This window comes from Sorghum bicolor, chromosome 3, assembly GCF_000003195.3.
Source record: "Sorghum bicolor cultivar BTx623 chromosome 3, Sorghum_bicolor_NCBIv3, whole genome shotgun sequence".
In the NCBI taxonomy this organism is placed as follows: Eukaryota; Viridiplantae; Streptophyta; class Magnoliopsida; order Poales; family Poaceae; genus Sorghum; species Sorghum bicolor.
In genome coordinates this window covers 48,557,388-48,564,925 of record NC_012872.2, presented here as the reverse complement: position 1 = coordinate 48,564,925, position 7,538 = coordinate 48,557,388, and positions in this window count along the sequence as shown.

Genomic DNA, 7,538 nt, shown 5'->3' with positions numbered 1-7,538 from the left:
AGATGATACCGATGGAAAAGTGGATGACTTACTTGCTTCAAGGCGATTTCCTGCCGTTGACTCAGAGAGACCGATGGAGCTGCAGGTTGATCGGCAAATGTTGCCGATAGAACGATATCGCCTGAAAGAGGACAGGAAGGATTATAAGAATAAATGAAAATAAGTTTATCGGTAGGAGTATTGTTGGGATATGTTACCCGGAAGAGGAACAACAGTTGTTTGAATTGAGGAAACCGCCGATGATATAATTGGACCTGCCGGGCCAGTTGTTTGTTCACCTACGTCAGCTGACGTACCTGCCGTTTGAGGTTCTTCTTGCTGAGGTTCTTCCATCTGTGGTGCTTCCTGTATTGATTGAGGAGATGGTGCTTGCTGTGCCTGAACTTCTGGAGAAGAAGGGGAGGATTCCACCGGGATTGGAGACACCGGAGGAGGAGGAGGAGTTGCCACTTTCTGACGCTTTGCTCCAGTCTTAGCACCTTGGATGCCTTTCCTCTTTGGCTGGCTAGACTGGGGGGGATCGGCACCTTGGCGTTTGGCTTTTGCCGATGCACCAGTTTGCTGCAACAACGATAAAGAGTTTATGAGCATAGATAACCGATATAAAGATAGTCAGCATAAATAAAAAAGGGTTTTAACAGATTGCCTTGAAAGCTTGCGCCAGAGTGGAAGCAGTTACCGTTGGTGATGTCTGAGTTTTCCTGGTGGTAACTTTCTTGAGACGCGCACCCCGGTGCACGATGGAAGCCAGAGTGGGGGCATTGTGGCCGATTGAGGAGATCGGGCCTGCTGGGAATAAGTCGATCGGCTTGCCACTCCTGCTAACCGATGGGGGGGTGTTGTCAATCTGCAAAAAGAATACAGGGGTAAGTTACCGATGGGAATAGTATTGGAAAATGAGACATCGGTTTAAAATACTTACAGTGTCGTCAGGGACTTCGTATTCGGGGTCGATCATGCCGCGGTATGAGAGGGCCGATCTGCAGAATAGATTCTCCTTCCATTCTGCCCACCATAGCTTGTATGCTTGAGTGATAAAGGCAGCTGGAACCCATTCTGACAGATCTGCATCTGTATCGGCATTTGGTGGTAGCTGGGCTACTCGAGTCCACTCGAGGAGGTTAGCGATGGGTTCTCTGGGCTTTATTACATCGGCATAAGGAAGTGCGATCGGCAATTGTCCGAAAGCTAGCTGGCGAGCTAATGCCGATGGATTATAAAATTCATAAGTTTGGGGAGAAGTTTTCGTGCTGCCGAAGAAGTTCACTGGTATGGCTCTGGGAGTCACGAGTGCCATCATCACCTCATTGTCCCTATCAAGAGCTTCGTCGAACGGATTGAAGGTCAGAGGGAGCATGCTATCTGGGTCGTCATAAGCCAGCCATGGTCGTTCATCTCTGGCCAGACCCTCATACAGCGTTTCGAAGAATCGGCCGATCTGATCCGGAGTGTTCCCTGAACCGGGTAAAACTATAACAGCTTCGCCAAAGTTCAGGGGGGCACGTGTTGCCGATTCCTCTTCACCCAACACATGGTTCTCGGCTATGTCTCTTGGGAAGTGCTGAGAGAACAAGTTGAGATCGAGGCGCTTGTGCAGGTGCAGATTGAGCCACATATTAATAAACCACCAAGGACCTCCCAAGTTGCCGATAGGTTGGCCGAGCAGGAGTTTCTGGACTATCTGATGAAGAAGGTGATAAACAGCGCCGAGCAAATAACGGCCGAGAGGAAATTGACCACCGCTAGCCAGTCTTTCTGCCGCCGATAGATAAACAGAAGTCGGTCCTGCCGATCGACCACAGAATATAAATTTGTCTAGCCACATGTTCAGGAAAGTGGTTTGTTCCTTTATGGTGACAGGCCCTCTCCCGCGGTACTTCTGGATGTACCCTGACCAGCCGCCGATAGCGCGAGTCTCCACTTTGGCACTGGGGGCGGTATCAAAAAAGTGGGTGCTATCGGCAGAAGATATGTCTAACCCAGTAAGCATGGCTACATCGGCAAGGGTAGGAGAAGCAGGGCCGTGGCCAAAAACAAAAGCGTTGAGAGTGTCTGACCAAAAGTAAGATGCGGCTATCAGCAATGACTCGTTCCTATGCATATCGGCAATGGACAGCCTAATGCATTGAGCTAATTTCCTCTCACCCCATTGAACTTCATAAGAGTTGCTGACCCTCAAGAACCAGTCTTTCCACCCTACAGTGGGGCTAGGCCAAGAGCGAAAGGTGTCCTTCCATAGATCTAGAGCAAAGTTTTCAGCTCTAAAGGGAATCCTGTTGGTTTCTGCGTTGATAAGGTCGGTTGGATCTGGATCCCCTAGAGGGCCGAGGCATTGAAGATGTGGTTGATCGGTAGGAATGACAATTTTGTTGGATAACTCCTGGTGTTTTGGGGAATAAAGATACAAAGAAAAAGGAGAAGGAAATATTCGGTAAGGTAAATCGCAGATGAACAGGAATGCAGGAAAAAGGTACGGCAGATGAGATGGAAGTCTGACCTCAGGGACGACGAAGCCAACGGCCATCTTGTCGTGAAGGGGACGCTGGAAGACGCCGGAGTTGATGAAGAAGAATGCTTGTCGGAGATCTTGAGGATTGAGAATGGCGCCGCCGCTGGAAAAGTGAAGTTGGATGGCAGAATGATGTAATGGGGGAGGAGTACCCAAGAAGGAACTATTTATAGGGCAAGATGGACAAGGGCAAATCTGACTTATTTCTTTGCCGCATCCGAGAAACCCGAGGGTACTCAAGTGGATATGGTAACTGTTCGCACGATAATCCAGGGATTGTGCAGGTGATTTGACAGGAAGCGGTCATTATCTAAAGATATTTTACTGTGCGCGATCTCCTGGTCGGTTCATCGGTGATATTCTATAACGGTCGTCCTGCCGATGGGCGGATAGAGGGGAAGTGACCGTTTTTGCGAATATCCTGGGCAGAGCATCGGCAGATTTTTGTAACGGTATTGTTGCCGATGTACGACTAAGAGAGATGCCCGTTTAGGAAGTTGTGGATTTCGAGGGATCTGCGGAGGATTAGGATCAGGGTTGCCCAGATTGAGGTTGTCGGTTACCAGATTAGGAGCATTAATTGCGGAGAAGACATCATTACTGCAGAGAATTTCGGAGCATTAATAGTTTTATACTCCGAAACTGGGGGGCATGTGTTGACACCATTTTTGGGCACGTGTCCAGGATGGCAGGACAGGGTGGCAGTACGATGCGGGTTGCTGGTAAGGATGGTTGCCGATGAGGGAAAGGTTGAATGTGACTAAGTCCTCAGACAGTAATATGGTGCCGATGACCAAGTAAAAGGGTCTGCCGATGACTATGGCAAGGGGATTGCCGATGACGCGAAGGAGGAGTCTGGAAGCTGCCAGTTGTCATGTGGAGGAGTTTCGGTTTGTCACGAAGGGTGGTTTTATTATTTCCTTATGTTATTCGTATCGTTTTGTATACGGGTTCCGTGTAATTTGGAATTCGAATTCTAATCGTGTCTGGTCGTAGCTCTTTGAACAGGGTATAAATATAAGCCCTAAGACCTTGTAATCAGGACATCTATCAATCAATCAAACACACGTTTTTACTCATATTCTAAGCATTTACTTTTCGACGACTTCGTCATACGTTTTCCTTTTTGTTACGAGTTCTTAGGAATTCGTCGACTCAAGCTCGGCGTATCCTTAAGTTCCGCGTGAGTACCTCTTAGCCGTGACATCCGGGCGCATCGCTGTTGTCAGGACTAAAGTATTCGAGTTATCACCTTTGCCGATAGTAAGGTCAAATCGGCTGGCACGCCTTAACGTTTGAATCGGGTATTAGCCCTTTGTGTTTGCAGATTAGTTTTGCATCAACAACTCTATTGTCACCCAATGATGGAAAAGACACCATATGAGCTCTTGAATGGAAGAAAGCCCAACATTGCATATTTTTGGGTTTTTGGTTGCAAATGCTACATATTGAGGAAAGGCACTAGATTGAATAAATTTGAAAAGAAATGTGATGAAGGATTCTTGCTTGGTTACTCCACTACTAGCAAAGCTTATAGAGTTTGGAATTTGGCTAGTGGTACTCTTGAGGAGGTGCATGATGTTGAGTTTGATGAAACAAATGGCTCTCAAGAGGAAGATGAAAATCTAGATGATGTGAGAGGCACTCAATTGGCCGATGCAATGAAGAATATGGATATTGGTGATTTAAGGCCTAGAGAGGTGATTGATGTTGAAGATAACAAAGATCAAGTGCTTCCTACCTCTAATGTGCAAGCTAGTGGTTCTCATGATCAAAATCAAGCTAGTACAAGTGATACTCAAGTGCAAGATCAACAAGCTAGTACATCATTTCATGATCAACCAAGTTCAAGCAATCAAGTGCAAATACTCCAACCAACAAATATTGCAAGAGATCATCCATTGGATCATATCATAGGTGACATTCAAAGAGGAGTGCAAACTAGATCAAGATTAGCATCATTTTGTGAGCATTTCTCCTTTGTGTCTCACATTGAGACAAAGAAGATTGAAGAAGCATTGAGAGATGTTGATTGGGTTAATGCTATGCATGAAGAGCTTAACAATTTCAAAAGAAATCAAGTATGGGAATTAGTTGAGAGGCCTAGTGATCACAATGTCATTGGTACTAGATGGGTCTTTCGCAACAAGCAAGATCAAGATGGGATAGTTGTAAGGAACAAAGCAAGATTGGTAGCACAAGGCTATACTCAAGTTGAAGGTCTTGACTTTGGTGAAACATATGCCTCGGTTGCAAGATTGGAAGCAATTAGGATCTTGTTGGCCTATGCTTGTGCACATAATATCAAGCTATATCAAATGGATGTGAAAAGTGCATTTCTTAATGGCTATATCAATGAAGAAGTATATGTTGAGCAACCTCCCGGTTTTGAAGATGACAAGAAACCCAACCATGTTTACAAGCTAAGAAAGGCATTGTATGGTTTGAAGCAAGCACCTAGAGCATGGTATGAGAGATTGAGAGATTTCTTACTCTCTAAAGGTTTCAAGATGGGCAAGGTTGACACCACTCTCTTCACCAAGAAGATTGGCAAAGACTTGTTTGTGTTGCAAATATATGTTGATGATATCATATTTGGATCAACCAATCAAGAATTTTGTGAGGAGTTTGGCAACATGATGGCTAATGAGTTTGAAATGTCAATGATTGGAGAGCTTAGCTACTTCCTTGGTCTTCAAATCAAGCAATTGAAGAATGGCACATTTGTGAGTCAAGGCAAGTACATAAAAGACATGCTCAAGAAGTTTGGTATGGATGATGCAAAATCAATTAGCACTCCAATGGGAACAAACGGAAGCCTAGATAGTGATACAAGTGGAAATATGGTGGATCAAAAGTTATATCGGTCTATGATTGGAAGCCTACTCTATGTGACCGCATCAAGACCGGATGTCATGTTTAGTGTATGCATGTGTGCAAGATTTCAAGCCTCACCAAGAGAAAGTCATTTGAAAGCAACAACGAGAATATTGAGGTACTTGAAGCATACACAAAATGTTGGTTTGTGGTATCCTAAAGGTGCAAAGTTTGAACTTGTTGGATATTCCGACTCGGACTATGCGAGATGCAAAGTTGAGAGAAGAAGCACATCGGGCACATGTCAATTGTTGGGAAGATCACTTGTCTCATGGTCATCCAAGAAACAAAAAAGTGTTGCACTATCAACCGCCGAAGCAGAGTATATTGCGGACGGTAGTTGTTGTGCACAAATCCTATGGATGAAGGCAACTTTAAAGGACTTTGGAATCAACTTCAAGCAAGTGCCATTGCTATGTGACAATGAAAGTGCCGTGAAGCTCACCAACAATTCCGTTCAACACTCAAGAACAAAGCACATAGATGTCCGCCATCATTTCATAAGAGATCACCAACAAAAAGGGGACATTTGTATTGAGAGTATAGGCACCGATGATCAACTTGCCGATATATTCACCAAGCCACTTGATGAGAAGAGATTTTGCAAGCTAAGGAATGAATTGAACATACTTGACTTCTCAAATATGTGTTGATGCACCCCCACTATATGACATGCCTCTCCTTCGAGTAAAGCAAGGAAAAATTGTTTGACATGTCATCCATCCTATGGTAAGGACTTGTGTAGTGCATCTAGTCATTCCTTACATGTCTTAGGATCATTCATGAAAATCAAATGAATTTGATGCTTGTATGGTACCACTATTGCTTCTATGCTTGACTTAATCTAGTGGTAGCATATGACATGTTTGTGGGCTTGCAATCCTAGTGTTTGATCTAGAATATGAGCTATAAGTGTTTAACTCAACATGGTACAAGATAACCCTTATTTGGAGGTGTGAAGAAGCTTGTCCTTGGATCACACCGAGTTAAATATCTTAGGCAAGTAATCTAGGTTGGACCATTTTTTTAAAAAAAGATCTCACTACACATGGTCTCACACTAACCTATCTAAAATTTGAGCTCACCTTTTGTGGTCATTGATGACAAAGGGGGAGAGAATTTCCCAAAGATTTAAGATAGGGGAGTAACATAATAAAAGAAGGGGATCAATTAAAATTTTGAAGCACACAAGTAGGGGGAGCAAGCTCATAAACTTGTATGTTGCATTTGAATGTGCATCACATATGTTTGCTTGCATTTGCATTAGCTTTAGAAGCTTTCTCTCCAATACCTTGCTTGTGTGGTGTATGCTAGTTGTAAGTTTGATTGATGAAATGAAAAACTAGCATGCATAGGTAGTGTAACTAGACCTTTAGTTGTTTCACAAGTGGTACTAGAACCTTGTTTATAATGTTGATCTCATGGGGTGTTCTAGTTTTGTGAATGTCTAGTTACTAATGGTGCTAAGGATGGTGTATATTGGCAACTCTGATTGGTATCACGCTTCAAAGGTCCATTCTTTACACCTTAGCATCTTTTGGTAGAAATTGACATCTATATTTCCTATTCAAGCATATGTGCAAAGCTTTCAAATCCAAACTCTTAGCACATATGTAGGGGGAGCAATTGCTACCATTTTGGGTTTATAAAACTTGTCCATAACCTTTGCACATGGTAAAATGCTTGGGCAAGCAACATGAATCCAAGAAAATTTTATTGAAAATCGTTGTAAAAAGGGTTGTCATCAATTACCAAAAAGGGGGAGATTGAAAGCCCTAGTTTGGTTTTGGATAATTGATGAAACCCTAGTACTAACCTCTATACTAAGTGTTTGTAGACTTAATGAGGTTGGTACATGACAAGTGATGGAGCAAGTGATGATCATGGTGATGATGGTAATGACCACAAGATGATCAAGTGCTCAACTTGGAAAAGAAGAAAGAGAAAAACAAGACCCTATGGAGATCAAGGCAAAGGTATTGCTTAGGGTTTTGGTTTGGTGATCAAGACACCATAGAGGGTGTGATCACATTTAGGATAGATAGCCGTACTATAAAGAGGGGAATTCTTTGGCTAAGCGGTTATCAAGTGCCACTAGGTGTCATTGTTCATGTGCATGCATTTAGAACCTAGTGAGCTAACTTAACTCCTT